The sequence below is a fragment of the Mustela erminea genome, chromosome 6, assembly GCF_009829155.1.
Source record: "Mustela erminea isolate mMusErm1 chromosome 6, mMusErm1.Pri, whole genome shotgun sequence".
Lineage (NCBI taxonomy): Eukaryota > Metazoa > Chordata > Mammalia > Carnivora > Mustelidae > Mustela > Mustela erminea.
Genome location: NC_045619.1, coordinates 36,912,433 through 36,934,664, shown reverse-complemented (window position 1 = coordinate 36,934,664; position 22,232 = coordinate 36,912,433). Strand labels below are relative to the sequence as shown.

The following is a 22,232-nucleotide window of genomic DNA, read 5'->3' as shown; positions in this document are numbered from 1 at the left end:
GGTTTTCAATTATTTAGGCAATAATGAGTAATTGAAAAAAAAAAACACGGAATCTAGTCAGCCCGATTTCCATCCTAAATTCTGACTTTGTCACTTGTCACAGTGTGTTATTTAAACAAATAGCCTATCACTTTGTTTCTCAGTTTGCTTACCTATAAAATAATCACACTAAGGCCTTTATTTTAGGAGTTTTATGAGGTTATAACGTGATAACATAAGTAAAATTTCTCGAGAGTGCCTGGAATGTAGCACATATTCTCTAAGTGTTAGTATCTTTCCTGTTCTTTTTTATTCCTCTCTCATGAAATAAGAAAAGTTCAAAAAATCAGACCTTTTCTGAATTTTCAGAGAACAGGAACTTGAGATAGTCAGATCTTACCACAAACCTTTTCATTCTCTCAGCATAATAAACCTCGATCTACTATACACTATAGTCATATTCTCTGTCTTACCTTCCATTATAAGAAATGAACAACTTGCATTTCTATCAATGCCACTGGGGTCCTGCATCCACATGATTTTTTTTTTTTTATTTTTTTTATTTAACAGACAGAGATCACAAGTAGGCAGAGAGGCAGGCACACAGAGAGAGGAAGAGAAGCAGGATCCCCGCTGAGCGGAAAGCCCGATGCAGGGCTCCCTCGATCCCAGGACCCTGGGATCATGACCTGAGCCGAAGGCAGAGGCTTTAACCCACTGAGCCACCCAGGTGCCCCTCCACGTGCTTTTTCATAATCGAGTTTTGCTCCCCAAATTTCCCTTTCCATCCCTCTCTTATATCTCCCTTTTTTTTATTTAAATTAATTTTTTATTTTTTATAAACATATATTTTTATCCCCAGGGGTACAGGTCTGTGAATCACCAGGTTTACACACTTCATAGCACTCACCAAACCACATACCCTCCCCAATGTCCATAATCCCACCCCCTTCTCCCAAACCCCCTCCCCCCAGCAACCCTCAGTTTGTTTTGTGAGATTAAGTCACTTATGGTTTGTCTCCCTCCCAATCCCATCTTGTTTCATTGATTCTTCTCCTACCCACTTAAGCCCCCATGTTGCATCACCACTTCCTCATATCAGGGAGATCATATGATAGTTGTCTTTCTCTGCTTGACTTATTTCGCTAAGCATGATACGCTCTAGCTCCATCCATGTTGTCGCAAATGGCAAGATTTCATTTCTTTTGATGGCTGCATAGTATTCCATTGTGTATATATACCACATCTTCTTGATCCATTCATCTGTTGATGGACATCTAGGTTCTTTCCATAGTTTGGCTATTGTGGACATTGCTGCTATAAACATTCGGGTGCATGTGCCCCTTTGGATCACTACGTTTGTATCCTTAGGGTAAATACCCAATAGTGCAATTGCTGGGTCATAGGGCAGTTCTATTTTCAACATTTTGAGGAACCTCCATGCTGTTTTCCAGAGTGGCTGCACCAGCTTGCATTCCCACCAACAGTGTAGGAGGGTTCCCCTTTCTCCGCATCCTCGCCAGCATCTGTCATTTCCTGACTTGATGATTTTAGCCATTCTGACTGGTGTGAGGTGATATCTCATTGTGGTTTTGATTTGTATTTCCCTTATGCCGAGTGATATGGAGCACTTTTTCATGTGTCTGTTGGCCATCTGGATGTCTTCTTTGCAGAAATGTCTGTTCATGTCCTCTGCCCATTTCTTGCTTGGATTATTTGTTCTTTGGGTGTTGAGTTTGCTAAGTTCTTTATAGATTCTGGACACTAGTCCTTTATCTGATATGTCGTTTGCAAATATCTTCTCCCATTCTGTCAGTTGTCTTTTGGTTTTGTTAACTGTTTCCTTTGCTGTGCAAAAGCTTTTGATCTTGATGAAATCCCAATAGTTCATTTTTGCCCTTGCTTCCCTTGCCTTTTGCGTTGTTCCTAGGAAGATGTTGCTGCGGCAGAGGTCGAAGAGGTTGCTGCCTGTGTTCTCCTCAAGGATTTTGATGGATTCCTTTCGCACATTGAGGTCCTTCATCCATTTTGAGTCTATTTTCATGTGTGGTGTAAGGAAATGGTCCAATTTCATTTTTCTGCATGTGGCTGTCCGATTTTCCCAGCACCATTTATTGAAGAGGCTGTCTTTTTTCCATTGGACATTCTTTCCTGCTTTGTCGAAGATTAGTTGACCATAGAGTTGAGGGTCTATTTCTGGGCTCTCTATTCTGTTCCATTGATCTATGTGTCTGTTTTTGTGCCAGTACCATGCTGTCTTGATGACGACAGCTTTGTAATAGAGCTTGAAGTCCGGAATTGTGATGCCACCAACGTTGGCTTTCTTTTTCAATATCCCTTTGGCTATTCGAGGTCTTTTCTGGTTCCATATAAATTTTAGCATTATTTGTTCCATTTCTTTGAAAAAGATGGATGGTACTTTGATAGGAATTGCATTAAATGTGTAGATTGCTTTAGGTAGCATAGACATTTTCACAATATTTATTCTTCCAATCCAGGAGCATGGAACATTTTTCCATTTCTTTGTGTCTTCCTCAATTTCTTTCATGAGTACTTTATAGTTTTCTGAGTATAGATTCTGTGTCTCTTTGGTTAGGTTTATTCCTAGGTATCTTATGGTTTTGGGTGCAATTGTAAATGGGATTGACTCCTTAATTTCTCTTTCTTCTGTCTTGCTGTTGGTGTAGAGAAATGCAACTGATTTCTGTGCATTGATTTTATATCCTGACACTTTACTGAATTCCTGTATAAGTTCTAGCAGTTTTGGAGTGGAGTCTTTGGGGTTTTCCACATATAGTATCATATCATCTGCGAAGAGTGATAATTTGACTTCTTCTTTGCCGATTTGGATGCCTTTAATTTCCTTTTGTTGTCTGATTGCTGAGGCTAGGACCTCTAGTACTATGTTGAATAGCAGTGGTGATAATGGACATCCCTGCCGTGTTCCTGACCTTAGCGGAAAAGCTTTCAGTTTTTCTCCATTGAGAATGATATTTGCGGTGGGTTTTTCATAGATGGCTTTGATGATATTGAGGTATGTGCCCTCTATCCCTACACTTTGAAGAGTTTTGATCAGGAAGGGATGCTGTACTTTGTCAAATGCTTTTTCAGCATCTATTGAGAGTATCATATGGTTCTTGTTCTTTCTTTTATTGATGTGTTGTATCACATTGACTGATTTGCGGATGTTGAACCAACCTTGCAGCCCCAAACATTTAAAGAAGAACTAATTCCTATTCTCCTGAAACTGTTCCAAAAAATAGAAATGGAAGGAAAACTTCCAAACTCATTTTATGAGGCCAGCATCACCTTGATCCCAAAACCAGACAAGGATCCCACCAAAAAAGAGAGCTATAGACCGATATCCTTGATGAACACAGATGCGAAAATACTCAACAAAATACTAGCCAATAGGATTCAACAGTACATTAAAAAGATTATTCACCACGACCAAGTGGGATTTATTTATATCTCCCTTTTATCCTTGATTTCTTACTTAACATATACTCAAGTTGTGTTTTCTTTCTGTCTTTTTTTATTTCTTAAGACAGAATGTTGGCAAAGATGCGGAGAAAGGAGAACCCTTCTACACTGTTGGGTGGGAATGCAAGCTGATGCAGCCACTCTGGAAAACAGTATTCAGGTTCTTTAAGATAGAGCTGCCCTATGACCCAGCAATTGCACTACTAGGTATTTACCCTAAAGATACAAATATAGTGATTCGAAGAGTTATGTGCACCCCAATATTTATAGCAGCAATGTCCACAATAGCCAAACTATAGAAAGATCCCAGATGTCCATTGACAGATGAATGGATAAAGAAAATGTCGGGGGGAACCTGGGTGGCTCAGTCAGTTAAGTGTCTGTCTGCCTTTTGCTGAGGTCATGATCCCAAGGGTCCGGGATCAAGCCTTGCTTTGGGATCCCTGCTCAGTGGAGAATCTGCTTCTCCCTCTCCCTCTGCCTGCTGCTAGCCCTGCTTGTGCTCTCTTTCTCTCTGTCAAATAAATAAATAAAATCTTTTAAAAGAAAGTTGTGGTAGGGCATGGTTGGCTCAGTGGGTTAAGCCTCTACCTTCAACTTTGGTCATAATCTCAGGGGCCTGGGATCGAGGTCCACATTGGGCTCTCTGCTCAGCGGGGAGCCTGCTTCCCCCCTCTCTCTGTATGCCTCTCTGCCTATTTGTGATCTCTATCTTTGTCAAATAAATTTTTAGAAAAGTGGTACACACACACACACACACACACACACACACTGGAATACTACTCAGCCATCAAAAATTGAAATCCTGTCTATGAAGAACTCTTCAAACTCAACCCACACAAAACAGATAATCATGTCAAAAAATGGGCAGAACACATGAACAGACACTTCTCCTATGAATACATACAAATGGTTAATAGACACATGAAAAAATGTTCATCATCACTAGCCATCAGAGAGATTCAAATCAAAACGACATCAAGATACCACCTTTCACCAGTTAGGATGGCCAAAATTAACAAGACAGGAAACAATGTGTGTTGAAAAGGATGTGGAGAAAGTGGAACTCTCTTACACTGTTGGTGGGAATGCAAGTTGGTACAATCACTTTGGAAAACAGTGTGGAGATTCCTTAAGAAATTAAAAATAGAGCTTCCCTACAACCCTGCCATTGAAATACTGGGTATTTACCCCAAAGATACAAATTTAGTGAAAAGAAGGGACACCTGTACCCCAATGCTCATAGCAGCAATGACCACAGTCGCCAAACTGCAGAAAGAACCAAGATGCCCTTCAATGGCCAAATGGATAAGGAAGATGTGGTCCATATACACTATGGAGTAATATGTCTCCATCAGAAAGGATGAATACCCAACTTTTGTAGCAACATGGATGAGACTGGAAGAGATTATGCTGAGTGAAATAAGTCAAGCAGAGAGAGTCAATTATCATATGGTTTCACTTATTTGTGGAGCAACAGAAATAACATGGAGGACATGGGGAGATGGAGAGGAGAAGGGGGTTGGGGGAAATAGGAGGGGGAGATGAACCATGAGTGACGATGGACTCTGAAAAACAATCTAAAGGTTTTGGAGGGGCGGCGGTGGGAGGTTGGGTGAGCCTGGTGGTGGGTATTATGAAGGGGTATGGTACATAAACAATGTACCATACTGGGTATGGTACATAAACAATGAATTCTGGTACACTGAAAAGAAATTTAAAAAATAAAAAATTTTTAAAAATTGAAATCCTGCCATTTGCAACAACATAGATAGAACTAGAGGGTATTAAGCTAAATGAAATGAGTTAATCAGAGAAAGTCAATTATCATATGATCTCACGCAAATGTGGAATTTAAGAAACACAACAGAAGATCATGGAGAAAGGAGGGAAAAATAAAACAAGATGAAATCAGAGAGGGAAACAAACCATAAGAGACTTTTAAGCATAGGTAATAAACTGAGGGCTGCTAGAGGGCAGGGGAGTAGCTGGGTGATGGACATGAAGGTGGGTCACAGGATGTAATGAGCGCTGGGTATTATTTCAAGTTAAAATACATCATTTCAAGTTAAATATGGTTAGCTAAAAGACATATATATGACTAACATACAGTTTTAAATTGTATCACTTTGGGCTCAGTCAGTTAAGTATCCAACTCTTGATTTCAGCTCTGGTCCTGATCTCCCAGTTGTGGGATCCAGCTCACATCTGTTCTGCACTCAGCTAGGAGTCTGCCTCTCCCCCCTGGTCTCTCTCTTTCCCCCTTTTTAAAATAAATAAATAAATCTTTAAATTGTATTACTTTAAAGATATTATTTTAAAAAAAAGATACAATTCTACTATATTGGAACTCCCACTAGTGATATAGAGAAGACTGATGACTAGCAGATCAACATTAGTTTTCCTCTTTTTGTTCCTCCATCTTCATTTATGATCTTATCTTTGCCTTTGATGTCCTGAATTTTCTCTCTGATGTGGCTGCAAATGCATTGCTTTACGTTTCCTTAATTATGTTGAGTTTTTGAAATCTGAACTAGTCTTTGATCAATTCAGTAAAATTCTTATTATCATAGAGACTGTATTTGTTTCTTATATCTGGGAATTCCCTTTGCAATTTAGTGGCTCAGATTTGAAATAGCCAGTGATTTAACAGCTTGCATTTGCAAGCCACTATGAGCTGGCTCCAGCAAACTACTAATAGACTTTCAGGTGAACAGTATTTTTCCCTATATATTTAAGCTATTATGCTCTCTTTTGACTTTTTGATTTTAAGAAAAGTCTACTGGTAAAAAATGACCATTCATTTGTACCTGCTCTGGCTTTTTCCTTTGGCTGATTTTAAGATCTATTTCTGGTGATTTCCATTTTTACTATAATGTGCCACAGGGTGGCTTTATTTTTTGTTTATTTTCCTCAGGAATCCTTTGTGCTTTTTGGACATGAGGATTTATGTCTTTTATCAATACTAGAAAAATTTAAACCTTCTGACCTTCAAATACTATAGCTTCTCATTTCATTTAGTTTCTATTTATGTAATTTCTATTTAATATATACCGAATCCTCCATCTATATTAGTTTTTTTGGATTTTCTCTCTTTAATTCTCATGGCTGCATTTTCGGCATTTTCCTTCAATCTATTTTTCATTTTACGAATTATTATTTTGTGGCTAAGTGGCTATTTAAATTGTTCCCAGCTGATATCTCATTATCCCTTCCCCACCAAGGCTGCAGCTCCTTTCCTTACATGAAATTTGAAATCCTTGTCTCTGGTGGAAGGCCAGTTACCCCGAGTTTGTTAACCAATCAGCATGTTCTGTCTTTTTTGCTCATAGTGCTTGGTTCAGGGTTAGTATTATCATCCAAGTGTAAGAAATAAAACTAAAATCAGAATGCTTAACACGAAATTTTTTTATATGCATTGGCCTAGCTAGAATGAGTCTCATGAAATCCTGAGCAGTAAAGAAGATAAATGGTGAAAATATTGTTAATCCAAAGGAAAGCAGAGGTGAAACATAAAATAATTGGAATCCAAAAATTTATCATTTTATTTGGACCCTGAGTTCAGCAGCCCCTGAAGTTAGCACTGCCCCCGGATTTTCATTTTATATGTGCTGGAGACTGTTTCAGTTGGATTTCTGCATCTTGAATATGAGTTATCACTAGTATAATAGTTATTCCCAGTCTTCTCTCATCTTTCTCTGTCTGGAAAGTGGTAGGAAGTATACATTTCAATGTGAAAGACAGAAATAATTTAACTGTTCCATAGTGAACGTTGTGATGCCTAGTTCAGACACTTCTGGACTGAAGGATTAATTAACCCACTATTGGGCATTCTCTTTATAGACAATTCTCCCTCAGCTTTCAGCCTTCATCAGTTAAAGTTCAACTAAAGGAACAGAACAAGTAGAAGATAGATATGAAGATATTTACTGCAAGGAATTGATTTACACAATTATAGGGACTGTAAGGTAAGGCTGAAATCCGTAGGACAGGCTAACAGGAATAGCAGGCTGGACCTTCTGGGTACCAGCCAAAGCTGCTGTTCACAGGTAGAATTTCTTCTTTCTCAAGGAAGTCATAAGTCTTTTAAGGCCTCTGAACTTATCAGGCCCAACTAGATCACTGAGGATAATCTCCCTTACTTAAAGTAGACTGGAATTACCTTCACAGGAATATCTATATTAGTGTCTGATTGCATAACCTGGTCAAGGTAATAGATAAAATACACTATTATGGAATGTTCTTAGAGAATTGTCACAGTCAAAGAGAGTCTCTTCAGTCAAGGTCATGACGCCACCAGAATACCCTGCATTTAATGACTATATAAGATGATTAAAGCCTGTTAAACTTCTTCCAACTTAAGAAACTCTGTAGAATCTTATCACCTTCTGAATTTCTTTCTGGATTGACTGAAACCTTTGCTCTGCATCACAACCTAACTTCACCCTTTGTCTAGTCTGTTTTCTTGCCTTCCTTCCACACTGTGGAAATACTCCTTAATAAACTTCATATGCAAATCCCTTCTCAGAATCTCTCTCAACACATGACAGGCTCTAATATTCCCTTTGGTTATCTTCCTAAAGCACACGTGAACAATACTTCATATATTTCCTTTTAAAACATATTATAAAATAGGAAGACTGTAACTCTCCAGGATATTTAATGCTAAGACTATATCCAAGTAATTTACCACTTTATTTAAAACACATACAGCATCTGGAAAATAATATGCCTGTGTTCAGTTAATGAATATACAGTTAATGAATATAATAGCTGGTTTCTACCAATAGTTAAAATCTCTGTTCATTAACTTAAAATGAGAGATTATTCTGATCAATATTTAAATTTATTAGGATTATACTATTGTTCTGCAAAACATAAAGCATGGTGTTCATGTTAGTTTCAAGTTTTTATTTAAATTGCAGTTAGTTAACATAGTGTAGTATGTTTCAGGAGCAGAATTTAGTGATTCATCACTTACATATAATGCCCAATGTTCATTACAAAAAATGCCCTCTTCAATGCCCATCATCCATTTAACCCATCTCCCACTCACCTCCCCTCCAGCAACCTTCCGTTGGTTCCCTATAGTTAAGAGTCTGTTTTACCGTTTGCTTTTCTCTTTTTTACCCTTATGGTCATCTCTTTCATTTCTTAAATTCCACATATGAGTGGAATTATATGGTATTTGTCTTTCTCTGACTGACTTATTTTGCTTAGCACAATACCCTATCCAGCTAACATTCCTGTCTTTGCAAATGGCAAGATTTCATTCTTTATATGGCTGAGTAATATTCCATTGTATTAAGCTGATGGAAGACTATTGAATGATTTTTTTTGCCACACTAGAAATGACCAATATTATCAATATCACCCAAATTAGCTTGTGATGCTTTGTTTCAATCCACTTAAATTCTGGCCTGCCAGAGTGGAAATAACTCTGAATTTAATGACACCATTTCATTCAATTCTTTTAGTGTCTTTATTATGAATATAATAGCTCTATTATTGTATTTTTGGTTATTCTTACTTGAATATAGGAAGAAGAAAATTATTATAACTTAAAAAAATAATAGCACACATATGGCTTTATCCTAGAAGTGCCAGTGCATTAATATTGTTAACAGTAATGTTGATGAAATGACAAACATGTTTACTTCCTGAAAAAAAAAATTCTGTAGAAATGACAAACCTTAGGTAGATGCATTTACTTCTTTTGGCCATAATCACTGTTAAATTGAACAGTGTTCAATTTTGAGGAGGGAGTATTTACACCACAAAAATTGACAAATGCTACAAATCAAGGCTTTTCTCCAAAAGAGCTTGTTGTTCATATGTACAAACACACATTCTAATACCGTCCCAATTACTCAAAGACTTATTTCTAGCAATTTTTTTTCTTTATGATCCAGTTTTAACCAAATAAGAAATTTTAAAAGAATTGAAAGAAAAATGAAAGAAGGCTAAGTTAACCAAGTTTGTATTAATCTCTTCAAGATAGTAAGGGATTTTTCAAATATGTGGTGATTATATAACAAAATCATCACATGTGTTCAGAGATTCACATTTCAAGTCAAGGATAAGGTTGTTTTTGTTAAGGAATTTTCCCTTATAGGGAAAGCACACAACTTTTATTTGGAGAATCATTTATTTGGAGAATTAGAATCAGAAAAACATGACACAATTTTTTGTTTGCTCGTTTGTTTATCCTAGCATGTAGAGTTTATGACAAGCGTACATGTTGCGCACACTTGTTCATTATGGAAGCAAAGTACACTGTTAGTTCTTCTTCCATGCAGGTCTTTACTGTGTTTGAAACCCCCTAACAGCTACTGTTTTCCTTCTGAGGAAAATTCTTATAATGGCCATACTGAATGTAGCCTTTAAAAGGAGATGGATTTTGCTTTGCTTACTGCTCCTTAATCAGTCTATAGAACACAGTAGGTGTTCCTTAAACATGTTTGGTTAAAAGGTCAAAATTTAGACTCAGATTACCAAAGGTTTTTTGGGGATGATGTGGGTCTCTTGCCATTTGCTTTTTCGGTCACAGATTTTCTGTGGACATGTCCAAACAGTAATCATAGCTGCACAATGGTTTCAGAGACTTAAAATGTGTGTTTAGCCAACCTGAGGAATTTGCATTAATCAATGAATATGTTGTCAAAGAAAAACTGATCCTTTTAATAACTGGTAAATTCAATCACTTCTGGGAGGAAAATCTAAATGAAATTAATACACATTAAGATAGATTGAGGTAAATATAGATAAAAAAATTAAAGTAGCTTATACCTGGAATATTTTATCTTAGATAATCAGGGTAGTAGAAAATGAGCAAAGATTAATATTTATCAAGTACTTATGGATTGCCTGGTATTTTGCTGGGTAATTTGCACTGTCTCCTTCTTCTACTGTTAACAACTCTACAATACAGGTGATTTTATTATTTCATATAAGAGATAAGCTAACTGAAATAGGCCGAGACTTTAATTTTTTGAGAAAACTCCACACTGGTTTCCATAGTGACTACACCGGTTTACATTTGCACCAACAGTGTATAACATTTTCCATTTCTCTACAAACTTCCCAAAACTTGTTTGTTTTTTTTTCTTTCTTTCCTTTTTTTTCTTTCTTTCTACAATAACCATCCTAATAGGTGTGAGGTAACATCTCATTGTGATTTTGATTTGCATTTCCCTGGTGATTAGTGATGTTCAGCACTGTTTCACATACCTGTTGACCATTTGAATATCTTCTCTGGAGAAATATGTGTCTAGATGCAACTTCACCAGGAAAATTAAACTTCTTGGTATAATTTTTGCATCTATGTATTTAATTTTTCTCTCTCTGTCTCTCAAAATACATCTAAAGGTTAATGGTAGTTATTTCTGGGTAACAGAATTATGGGTAACATTTTCTTCTTTTTATGTGCCTATATTAAAAATATCATATGCAGTGAATATGTTTTATATTCTTTACACAAAATTCCAAAAGACAGTAAATATTGTGACTAGTTCAAAATTTTAATACATAAGACATGAGACAGCTGGCCAACTGCTAAGAAAATCTAACAGATACATTTTAACCACAAACTTAAGCAACTAAATAATAACCTCATATAAAAATAATATGCTAGGCTGATTAGAGAAAAATCCAGTGATGATATAAGCAAACTTTACATAAGTCTTGTGTGAGCAATACTGATATGTCACACCAGCATTTTGTGGAAAATTAATTTGACTGTCAAAAAACTCCTCCTTGAGAGAATGCAAAGGAGATTCCAAAAGAATTTTACAGCAATATTGGTAGATGGTGTTAAGTAACCCTGTAGAAGCAAAACATGCATATAAAATAACTTGTGCTATAGAAAATCAGTAATGATTTTCTCAATCCATATACACTCAATTACCTTTTAAAGATGCTCATTAAAGAATGTAGAAACAAAAGCCATGAGTAATCTGTTCAAACACTCTAAGAATAAATTTTGCAGATTCCTTTTACTGACCCTTGTAATTCTAATAAATGGCAAACAAAACAGAAATTACTCATTTTTAATGACTCTGCAATATTATATAGTAAAAATGATAAAATTGGATTAAAAATGCTATACAACTCTTACAATATCCAGAACAAAAAAGAAAATATAATTTAAACAAATTTAAATTTATTGAAATAAAAAAATTACCAGACTGCATTTTGGATAATGCCATATAAACAAATTCGAACACTCTGCCTAAAGAAGACAACTTGTGAATTTTGAACATAATATCTACCCAGAAAATACCTATGAAGATGTGGGAAATTCCTAATGGATAAAAATTTTATACAAACAAATGTCATAAAAGAAAAGAAATACTAGAGATCTCAAAAATTCACTTCTAAACTTAGAAGGTAAAAATCCAAATAAAAACTTGGGTTAGCATTCTATAACAAGATACATTTCTTTATCCTCTTCCCCCTCTCCACCCTGATGGTCCCAGTCCTGTTCTTGATTTATACATAAATATTTATGAATTGGGGAGAGCAGAAATTTTACAAGTAAGTAATTTGACTTTAACCTTTCTAACCTATATTTCATTACCTCTCTTCAAAAAACACTTTGATACCTAGGAGGTGCTATATTAGAAAGAACACATAGTGTAGATCAGAAATAGGGTGGTAAACTCGTTTCTCTACCTGCTGGCTAAGAGTGTGGATAAGTTTCTCACTGAATAATTTTCAATTTATTTGAGTTAATAAGAGCTACTTTTGTAAAAATTTTTAAGAGATTTTATTTATTTGAAAGAGAGAGAGAATAAGAGAGAGAGAGAGCATGAGAAGGGGGAGGGTCAGAGGGAGAAGCAGACTCCCTGCCAAGCAGGGAGCCCGACTCAGGACTTGATTCCAGGACTCCAGGATCATGACCTGAGCCGAAGGCAGTCACTTAACCAACTGAGCCACCCAAGAGCCCCATTTTTTAGAAAATTTTTTAAAGATTTTATTTATTTATTTGAGAGGGAGAGAGAATGAGACAGAGAGCAATAGCTACTTCTTTTTTAAAAAAGATTTTTTAAATTTATTTGAAAGAGAGAGAGAGAGATCACAAGTAGGCAAAGAGGCAGGCAGAGAGAGAGAGGGAAGCAGGCTCCCCACTAAGCAGAGAGCCCGATGTGGGGCTCGATCCCAGGCCCCTGAGATCATGACCTGAGCCAAAGGCAGAGGCTTAACCCACTGAGTCACCCAGGTGCCCTGGGTGAAGTAATAACTACTTTAAAGAGTTGAAATAAAGATATATATTAATTCATGTCTATCTTTAGATGTTTGTGTGTGTGTGTGTATCTGTCTCCATTTCTATCTCTGTCTCCATCTATTTGTATGCAAACACTATATTAGGCTCTATCTATATATTGTGATATTTATAGTTAGTGCTTGTGACATAGTAGATACTCAACATCAGTCATCTAATCCTCTCCCGTGTTCTAATTCTACAGACTCATTTAAGCCCTTTTCCTCTTCTAAGACCCAGATAAAATCTTTCATTTTCTTCTTGAATTTTGCTGACATTCCCATATCATAGTAATTTGGGCTCACTTGCCAATTAGCCTTCACTTTTTAACACTGTTTGTTGTTTGTTCTGTTGGGTATATAAATAACGGCTCTCTGAACTCCCTTTTTTTTTTGTTGTTAAAAATTTTATTTATTTGACAGAGATCACAAGTAGGCAGAGAGGCAGGTGAGAGAAAGGAAGGGAAGCAGGCTCCCTGCTGAGCAGAGAGCCCAATGCGGGACTCGATCCCAGGACCCTGAGATCATGACCTGAGCCGAAGGCAGCGGCTTAACCCACTGAGCCACCCAGGCGCCCCTGAACTCCCTTTTAAGCATCTTGAAAAAAGGAAAAGAATTATGCATTTTTAAATGCGTATACCTTAGTCAATTAGAGGATGTGGGTATTTAATAATTAAGCACTAATATAAAAAAATGTGTTTGTACCAAAGAATCTATAGAGCTTGAACGAAGATCTATATGGTGTTCTGACCAAGGTTGTGTCTTCCTATATTTACTTTCTAACTTGACCCACTATTTATTCAAATGAAATTAGTTAACATTTATTGAGCTTCTGTGGTGAGCATTTATCATCTTGCTTAATCATCACAGTATTCCTATGAGCTATAAATTATTAATCTTGCTTTGCAGATAGGTAAATAAAAACTCACAGAGGTTAACAAAACTTCTTCAGGGACTCATAATACTAAAACTTGAATTAGATCCAAGTCTGCCTGACTTCAAAGTCCAGGATCTTCCCAGCATACGAAAATGTCCATCTCATACTTAGATAATCCAAGTCTGTTCCTCCTCCAAGCCTCTCACCACTGAGATTTCCACAGACTTCTCACTTTTACAATTGTGCAGTTCTGGATCAATTATACACACACACACACAAATAAGAAGAAAAGTATTTACCTAAAGATCCCCAAAGTTTATGTGGAATTAGTACTCTAATACAATTATAAATTATTTGTACTATAGTCTTAGATTCTCATTCTTGTTTGAACTAGTGTTTTCTTGGTCTTGCTGAGAATAAGAAACTAGTTAACTCCTGAGCCTCATCCTTCTTCAACACTAAACAAATAACAGAGAATTCTAGTCAGAACTGAAATGACTGTATTGGTTCAGAATCTTAGTTTGTGACATAGTGACATAATCTTAGTATGTGTGTCGGGGGTGGGGGTTGATGAACTTCTGGCAACCACCGATCTTCCAACTGTTTGCATAGGTTTGCCTCTTCCAGAAAGTCACATAATTGGAATTATAAACTATATAATATATTTAAACTGTATTATTTCACTTAAGAAAATACATTTGAAGTTTTTTCATGTCTTTTCCTGGCTATATAGCTCACTTATAAAACTGTTTAATAGTATCCCATTGTACAGATGTACCATAGTTTGTTTATCCATTCACCTGTTGAAGGACATCTTGGTTGTTTCCACTTTGATAATTATGATAAAACTGCCAAAAACATTCATGTCCTAGTTTTTGTGTAGATACAAGTTTCCAACTCCTTTGGGTAAATAGATTAAAAACAGGATTGCTGAATCACATGGTAAGACTCTATTTAGTTTGGGGCACCTGGGTGGCTCAGTGGGTTAAGCCGCTGCCTTCGGCTCGGGTCATGATCTCAGAGTCCTGGGATCGAGTCCCACGTTGGGCTCTCTGCTCAGCAGGGAGCCTGCTTCCCTCTCTATCTCTGCCAGTCTCTCTACCTACCTGTGATCTCTCTCTGTCAAATAAATAAATAAAATCTTTAAAAAAAAAAAAGACTATATTTAGTTTTGTAAGAAACCATCAAACTGTCTTCTAAAGTGGATGTACCATTTTGCATTCCCATCAGCAGTGAATGCGAGTTCCTGTTGCTCCATATCATCACCTGTATTTAAAGTTAACAGCGTTTTGGATTTTAGCTATTCTGATAGACGGGCTAAAATGCAGTCTTTGTTGTCGTATATATCAATCTATGTTACTCAAAGTGTTTCTCAGTGTTAGCTCCACTGTTCACATTCTAAAAATAGTTGTCTCTGCTAACATTTTATGTCCTTGAGTTTCCAGAGTATCTAGTCTTATGAATTCTTGTTTGTACATTCAGGAAACTCTTTTTTGAGCTCACTTTCTCTGAAATTCCTGGGCAAATGTAATCCACAACAAACAACACACACGTTGGAGTTCTCTTTCCCCCTTAAACTAAGAGATCATGTGTACATGATCTGTCCCCCAAAGCTAGCTAAGGAGACAGATTTACCAAATATTTTGCTATGGCATAACATGGATTATTACCACATGGATTGTCTTCTACCCAGCCCCCTGTTACTAAGCCAATTTTTAATTTTCATGGAACACCCTTACTTCTGATTGTCAGCTCCTGTATTAGTGAAAATAAGCTAGTTTTTTTCCACAAAGGCCTAAATCAGAATGTTTCAAAGCTAAAGTTTATTTTTCATTCATCAAATATCATTTTTAATTGCAATAAAACATTATTTTAATAATATAATTATTTTTAATATTTATTTTTAATGTTTTTAATTTAATTTAGTTATTTTTAATTGCAATTTAATCTCAATTTTTTTCTCTAAGAAAGATAAAACCAAATATGTTAATCAATGTTCTCCACAGAAACAAAACCAATAAGACAGATTGCTAGCTGGCTAGCTAGCTAGCTAGATGACAGATAGCTAAATAGCTCGATAGCTAGACAGAAGAGTTGGCGCATTGGCTCCTGCCATTACAAAGGCCAAGACGTCTCACAGTTTGCTGTCCATAAGCTGGAGAACGAGGAAAACCAGTATTGTAATTCCATTCGAATCCAAAGGCCTCAGAACCAGTGGAGCCAAGAGTGTAATTCTGTCCAAAGCTAAAAACCTGAGAACGGGGAGCTCCCATACCTGCAGGTAGAAGAAGTCACCCTTTTTCTGTCATTTTTTAAAATTCAATCATAAACAGCATGGATGATGCCTGCCTACATGGGTGAAGGCAGGCAGATCTTTACTCAGTGTTACTGATCCAAATGCAAATCTCTTCTGGAAACACTTTCAATAGACACATGGAAAAATAGCGTTTTACAAGGTCTTTGCACATTCCTTAGTACAGTCAAGATGACACCAAATTAAACATCATAATAAATTATTCCTAACAGGTGCCCTACAAAAACTATGTTACCTAGGCTAATTTTGGTTTGGGCTCTAAACATGGAGGTCAATTGCAATTACAGTAACAAAGTTACAGTTCCTTTTATCTACTTCCTTATATACTAAAGTATCTCCAGTCCTTTGTAAACTGAAAAGAGATTTCTAAGGGACTGCCTTCCTTTCTTCTTCCTTCCTTTTTCCTTTCCTTCCCTCTTTCCTTCCTTCCTTCCTTCCATTCCTTCTATCTGCTTCTCTTTTTTAGGACCTATCAAACAGAAACAGTGTTTCATGGTAGTTTAGGAAAAAAACACAAAAACAAAAACAAAAGATAAAATCGGGCAACATGAGAAAAATTCAGGACAGGGAAAATTATTAGACATAAAATAAAATAAAAGCCATTGAGTTGCTTCTGCCTGCCCTAATTTTCCAAGAGCATTAGGGAATAGGAATTGTCCTCTGCCCATTTTATAGGTACTGAAAGCAAACAATAACAATTTTAAAACATGTGTAAACATGTTTTTTCTTAAAAAGAAAACTGAAGGATTTGATCAAATAACCACATTTTAATAGTTGCAATGTAATAAAACGAAACCAGTTTTAGTTTTCAAACCCAAGATACATTGCTTTAATAGCCATGCTTAGTTTAAAACTCACAGCTGTTAAATCCATGATAACTTACTTTAATAATGCTGGTTGTTCCAAAATAAGAAGAATGCATCAAACTACTTCAATTAATTCACTTGGAAATGAAAATTAGAAGTAAATATTTAAACATATTCCCAAATATAATTACTCACATAGGATGACATTCGGAGAATTTAAAAGAACATTAAATATCCATTATCTGATTTTCTTTTTTGTGTTGTGTATGAAGCAGTATCCATATTGTTTCCTTTCCTGCAGAACAGTGAGGTTTTGATTTAAAAAAAAAATTCTTCTTCCCTAACATTTATCTTTTCTTTTGTACTCTGGATTCAGGCCTCTCCCAGTGTCTGTAAATTACCCATCCATTCATACATGTATCCATTCATTCATAGATTCCACAACACTGCATTCACATCCTACTATGTAGTGAGCACTATGCCAGGCATCAAGGATACAATGATCCCGGAAAATATGCTGGAGAAAACAGGAGAAACCTGACATACAGGAAACTTGGCAATCAGCTCCTATTCTCCATCCAGCTCCCATTCTTAAACTGGAACAAATCAAAGCTCTTATTTTCTGAAAGGAAGGGAGGGTATGGGAGGAGTTGGAGTCAGACAGGAAAACATTTTTTTCTTTTCTGCAGGTATTGGAAGAGATTTTTGTTATCAGTATTTTTCAGTTTCCATTTCCCAAAGGCAAAATAGGAATATTCCTGGAATTTCCTACAATCATATTCATGTATATTTAAACTAGAACAGAGAGCAGCTATCAAGTGATGCCAAATACCACCCAGGACAAATTGGATTTGGATCTTGCAGATAGACCCCTGGAACTCCGGATGGATAGCTGTGTGGACACAGACTTCATTTCATTAATCTTGCAATAGTGACCTCTCATACTAGGTTATTTAATTTTGGGATCCTATTTATAATGTTATGGTGAAGTATTTTACCAGAGAGACACCTTTTTCCATTGTGACATGGTGCAAAGAAGGACAAAGGAATAAACACACATGCTGATAGTTTTCAGCTTTGGTGTCAAGGAACTGAGAAAGTTTTTATCTCTTGACTTCTATTTCCTCTGTGATTTAGGAAGCAAGCTTATCGGATGAGAATGGGGAGGCAAATATAAATATTAAGATATACTCAAGTTTTTAACAACTTAAAGAAAAAAGCAAACATGTCCCCAGTCCCTATGCTTTCCCCTCCAACCATCTGATAAGAGATACTTCCTTTCCCACTGCTGCTGAGGCCCCTTTAACACCTCTACTTCCTGATATGTCCATGGCTGTATTTTTATTTAATTGGTTTTACTTGTTTGCTCCAACTCAGACTGCTATATGGGGTTTCCACATCTCTCAGTTCTTAAGTTTAGTTTCTTAGAAGTAAGAATCTGATGGACCAGGTTTGGCTCAACTGGACACATCTGAAACATTCAACTGTGGCCCAGAGTCACAGCCATGTGATCCTGGTGGCCATTCCTGCATAGAGAGACTATCTTTGGAAAAAGGGAAAATTGTAATAGATAGCCAAATAACATGTATCTATGACACACTAAACCTGGCTCATGGTCTCTCTGTATTCATTTTCAGAAGGTTCCTTCTCAGTCTCCCTATTGGGTTCTATTTTCTCCACCCAGAAGCTTGGTGTTTGTCAGGATTCTCTTCATAGCCTTCTCTTCTCACTCTAGATCCCACCCTTGGGTGGTTTCATCCTTTCTCCATGATACAATTAACAGTTATGGGGTGATGACCCCAAAATCTATACCTCTTTTACAGGTCTCACTCCTAAGTGACAGGCTAGTAAAACACCACCATGAACAGAGCTGAGCTATAGAAAGAGAGAAAAATCTTGATGAGCTCAAAAGTGTCAAAACCCTGGATGGAGCTGGACTGAATCATATCCATTTCTTGGATGTTTTACAATAAGAATTCTTCTTACTTAAGCCAGATTGGGTTGGGTTTCTGTTACATCCCAAAGCTTCTTTAACTGATCCAGAGATTTTTTTTTGCCCCCAATCTGGTTTCTTTCTCAGGGCTTCATCTTGCCATTTGCTCACCATTCTCTTGTTGGTCACCTTGTTCCCTTTCTCCCAAGGTCAGACTAATAGCAACCTCACAAACATTCTCATGCTCCTTCAGAAACACTCGTACTCTCTCCATTGTCATCAATCTCCATTCCCAAGTCAACATACACACATGCATGCACACACAATGAAACAAACTCAGAATGCTAGCTATAATTTAGCTTTTAGCTAAAAAAACAGTTCATTTGAGAACGTGTAGCTACCAAAGTTAATCCAAGGGATAGTCCCCATTTTCACTAGAAAAGGATGTATGGTTTCAGCATGATTGGTAGCAAAATAAGAGTCAAGAAACCTGAGAACTAGTTCTCAGAAATTATTTTAGAGAAACAGAAAATATTTCTGCCTTTTTATTTCTTTCCTAATAAAAATTATAATATCCTTCATAGTGTTGTTACGAAAGTCTAATCGTAAGAACTGTGAAATGCTTTGATAAATGGGAAACTGTTCTTTGATAATGAGCTTTTAAAAGAGGTAGATATACATGAGGAAGTTAAAGAAAATTAGGTGATACTAAGTGAATGAGATCTTAAAAAATATATATGTAAGCACTTAGATATATACCGTTTTTATCCTGATATATACAAGAATAGTTATTATATTTTCATTTCACCAGACTATAATTTTGTAAATAAAACTTTGCAAGTTCTTTTCATATATTTACAAATATAGCAAACTATTTGGAATTCATATACATTACAGCACCTTGGTATGTATACAGAGGTTTCAGTTTAAAGGGAAAAGGACATCACATCAATTAGAGAAAGGATGAAAACCATATGATCATTTTAATAAATGCAGAAGAAGCATTTGACAAAGTGCAACATCCATTTTAATAAAAACTCTCAACAAAGTAGGTCTAGAGGGAACATATCTCCACATAATAAAGGCCTTATATGAAAAACCCATAACTAACATCATACTCAGTAGAGAAAAACTGAGAACTTTTCCCCAAAGGTCAGGAACAAGACAAGGATGTTCACGCTCACCACTTTTTAAAAATTTAACTTAATTTTATTATTTTTTGTGTGTGTTCCAAAATTCATTGTTTATGCACCTCACCCAGTGCTCCATGCAACATGTGCCCTCCTTAATACGAACCACCAGGCTCACCCGTCCCATAATACTAGAAGTCCTAGCCACAGATATCAGACAACAAAAAGAAATAAAAGGCATCTATATTGGTGAGAAAGAAGTAAAATTTTCACTATTTACAGATGACATTATACTACACATAGATAACCCAAGACTTCAACTAGAACTGATAAATGAATTCAATAAAGCCATAGGATACAAAACAGATGTAAAGAAATCTGTTGCATTTCTGTATACTAATCATGTAGAAAGCAGCAGAAAGAGAAATTAAGGAAATAATCCTGTTTACAATTGAGCCAAAAATAATAAAATACATAGAAATAAACTTAGGCAAAGCAGTAAAAGACCTGTACTCTGAAAACATTAAAACACTGATGAAAGAAATGGAAGAAGACACAAAGAAATGGAAAGACATTCAATGTTCATGGATTGGAAGAACAATATTGTTAAAATGTCCACACTACCCAAAGTAATCTACAGATTTAATGCAATCTCTATCAAAGTACCAACAGCATTTTTCACAGAACTAGAACAAACAATTTAAAATTTTGTATGGAATCATAAAAAACACTGAATAGTCAAAGCAATCTTCAAAAAGAAAAACAAAACTGGAGGTATCACAATTTCAGACTTAAAGTTACATTACAAAGCTATAGTAATCAAAACAGTATCAAAACAAAAAACCTATAGTAAAAAAAAAAGCTATAGTAATCAAAACAGTATTAAAACAAAAAACCCACATAGATAAATGGAACAGAATAGAAACTCCAGAAATAAACCTACAATGTTATGCTCAATCTTCAGTAAAGGAAGAAAGAATATGCAATGGAAAAAGACAGTCTTCTCAACCAATAGTTGGGAAAATTGGATAGCTACATGCAAAAAAATGAAACTGGACCACTTTTTTTTTTTACACTACCCAATAAAACAAATTCACAATGGATTAAGGATCTGAATGTAAGCCTGAAACCACAAAAATCCTTGAAGAGAGGACAGGCAGTAATTTCTCTATTGGCTGTGGCAATATCTTTCTAGATATGTCTGCTGAGACAAGGGAAACAAAAGCAAAAATAAACTACTAGGATATATTAAAATAAAAAGCACTTGTCATGATGAGTGCTGGAAAATATATGAATTTTGTTGACTCTCTGTATTGTATACCTGAAACCAGTATAACACTATATGTTTACTAGAATTAAAATTTAACAACAACAACAAAAAGCAAGCAAAAAAAAAGTTGCAAAGGAAACAATTTTATTGATTAATAAAATTAAAAGACAACGAATGGGAGAAGACATTTGCAAATGACATACTGAATCAAGAGTTAGTATCCAAAATATATAGAGAACATATACAATTCAAAACAAAACAAAAAACAAAACAACCCCCCCCCAAAAAACCCCAAATAATCCAAATAAAAACGGGCAGAGGTGAACAGACATTTCTTTAGGAAGACATCCAGATAGACAATAGGCACATGAAAGATGCTCAACATCACTCGTAATCAGGAAAATACAAATCAAAATCACAATGAGATACTGCATCTGTCAGAATGGCTAAAAAAACAAACAAACAAACAAAAAAACAAGAACAAAAAACCCCACCAAACTCAAGAAACAAGAAGTGTTGGTGAGGATGTGGAGAAAAAGGAACACGCATGCACTGTTGGTATAAAGGCAAACTAGTTCAGCCACTTTCACACTGTAGAAGACAGTGTGGAGGACCCTCAAAAAATTAAAAATAGAACTACCCTTCCATCCAGTGATCTCACTACTGGACGTTTACCTAAAGAATACAAAAACAGAGTACCTGTGTAGTTCAGTCTCTTGGGCTTCAGACTCTTGATTTCGGGCTTAGGTCATGACATATTCATCATGAGATCAAGCCCCACATTGGGCTCTGTGCTCAGCGGGGAGTCTCTTCCTTTCTCCCTCTCCCTTTGCTCCTCCCCCTGCTCTTGCACTCTCTCCCTCGCTCGAATAAATAAATAGATAAAATACAAAAACACTAATTTGAAGGGACATGCCCCCCCCAAGTTTACTCAGCATTACTTACAATAGCCAAACTACGGAAGCAGCCCAAGTGTCCATGGGTAGATGTATCAACAAAAAGATGTGATATATATATTATTCATCCATAAAAAAGAATGAAACCCTACCATTTGCAACAACATGGATGGATCCCTAGAGTAAGTCAGAGAAAGACAAATACCATATGATTTCATTCATATGTGGAATTTAAAAAACAAAAAGTCAACAAAGGAAAAAAAAAAAACAACAACAACCAAAA

At 36.1% G+C, this 22,232-nt stretch overlaps 1 long non-coding RNA gene across 1 annotated transcript; it reads right to left on the bottom strand.

Moving 5' to 3' along the window:
* Window positions 1–4,221: 4,221 nt before the first annotated feature.
* LOC116592352 lies at window positions 4,222–20,953 on the bottom strand. Its single transcript, XR_004286460.1, has 3 exons — window positions 20,881–20,953; window positions 7,895–7,901; window positions 4,222–4,233 (listed from the first exon to the last, which is right to left on the bottom strand). It is a non-coding gene; the product is annotated as an uncharacterized LOC116592352 (long non-coding RNA).
* Window positions 20,954–22,232: the final 1,279 nt, after the last annotated feature.